Here is a 1,879-nt window from a genome sequence, read left to right as displayed (position 1 = left end):
GGATCCTCATGTGCCAATACATAGATACCATACACCCTTGATCCACGCTGGTGCCCAGGGCAGACATGGCTAATCGATCTCCACCAACCCCACCCCCCACCCCCCCCACACACACACTGGTCCTCAGGGCAGATGTGGCTAATGGATTGCAGCCCATGCTGGTGCCCAGGGCAGACATGGCTAATCGATCTTGGCCCCACGCTGGAGCCCCGGGCAGATGTGGCTAATCCATCTCCACCCCACACTGGTGCCCAGGACAGACATGGCTAATCCATCTCCAACCCCCCCCCAACTCTGGTGCCCAGGGCCGACATGGCTAATCGATCTCCATCAAAGCCCCCCCCCACACACACACACACTGGTGCCCAGGGCAGACGTGGCTAATCGATCTCAGCCCCACGCTGGAGCCCCGGGCAGATGTGGCTAATCGACCTCTGTCCATGCTGGTGCCCAGAGCAGACATGGCTAATGGGTCACGCCCTCCCTTCCCTTTGAGCCTGCCTGAGCTGACAGCATGTCTCTCTCACACGCGGCCCTGGTGCCCACATCTTGCCTGGGCTTCGCATGCAGCTGCAGGTCTGTGGGCCCCTCAGCCTGGACAGGCTCTGACCATCTCAGCATCTACAACCCGGAAAGCCTGGGGGAGGAGACGAGAAGGGGGTCCGACGGCCGCTCGCATCTGTGGGAGGTGGGATGTGCCATTGTGGGTGGAGCGAGGACCCTGAGGTGCCCCAGGAAGCGAGAGCCCGAGTGTGGCCGCGGTGGTGTAGACCACGCCACTCAACGACTCCGCACAAGCCCTGAAATCGCAGTTGTGGTGTAAACCCCCCCCGGCAGGCGTGGGTCACAGGGCCGTGGGTGGGCTGCGCCTCTCCCCACGAGCCCCCGCATCACTGCCGAGCAGCGCGTCCTGGCCGCGTGTCCCTGGGCGCCTCTTGCACACCCTGGACTGGACAGTGAGGTGGGCGGAGCGGCCTGGGTGGTTACAAACCGGAGTGGAGGCTGTGGGAGGGTCAGGATCGTAGGAGACGCTGGCAGGGCGAGGGACTCCCCCAGAGGCGCGGGCAGGGCAGGCCTTCAGCCAGCTGTCCGTGAGCAGCCGCTGGCTCCAGGGTCACTTCCCAGCAGTGCCTGCCTCAGGGGGTCTCCCATCCCCTCCAGACAGGCCTTCCTGGGCGCCATCCAGGCCTCGTCCCTCTGGCTGCCTCCCTCCGCCAGCAAAATGGGGCCAGGATGTGAGGGGGCGCCGTGCAGACCCCTCCTTCGCCTTAGTGCCTGGGGGGCAGGAGGGCCTCCACCTTCGTGGCTGTGAGCCGGGTCCCGGGAAGAGGCGCCCGCGCAACAGCCCCGGGTCAGGGAATCCCAGCTGGCGCCTTGCCACCACCTCCCTGCCACCCTCACCCACAGGAGCCNGAGCCAGCCCCCCCCCCCCGAGCCCCGCCAAGCTGGGGGAGGGGCGCACCCGCTTCCCTACTCCCAGCCGTCCTCTCTGCTGCCTGCGCGTAATTAACAGAGTAATTAAAAACAGGATGAGTTAATTGGTATTCATTTATGTGGCAGATGTTTTTAATTGAGGCAGGAAACAATTTACCTGTTTACATAAACAATGGCAAAGCCAGGCTTGTAAAACACATTTTAAAAAATATTTTCCTCCCCCTTCCTAAAAAGCATTGCAATCCCCCCCCACCTCCGCGTGGAGCCCAGCAGGGCCGCTCGCGGGAGGCCTGGGGGGAGGCGCGGGAGGCTCACGCCAAGAGGAAACATCTGTTTAAAAGGTTTGCTTCCCAAGGAGGCTGTTTTCTTTAAATTCAGAGAAAGGAGGTGGTGTTCCCAGGTCACGGGGAGCAGGGGCCCCGTTTGGGCAGAAAGCGGACAGGCA

The 1,879-nt window shown here is 62.7% G+C and overlaps 1 protein-coding gene across 1 annotated transcript in view; it reads left to right on the top strand.

Moving 5' to 3' along the window:
* CBFA2T3 (CBFA2/RUNX1 partner transcriptional co-repressor 3) overlaps positions 1-1,879 on the top strand; it is an 82,188-nt gene that overhangs the window by 39,027 nt on the left and 41,282 nt on the right. The window lies entirely within an intron of this gene.

The sequence above is a fragment of the Crocuta crocuta genome, unplaced genomic scaffold (genome assembly GCF_008692635.1).
Source record: "Crocuta crocuta isolate KB4526 unplaced genomic scaffold, BGI_CrCroc_1.0 scaffold61, whole genome shotgun sequence".
NCBI classification, from domain to species: Eukaryota; Metazoa; Chordata; class Mammalia; order Carnivora; family Hyaenidae; genus Crocuta; species Crocuta crocuta.
Note: the sequence above shows the minus strand (reverse complement) of the source record. Positions and strands in the feature narration are given on the sequence as shown.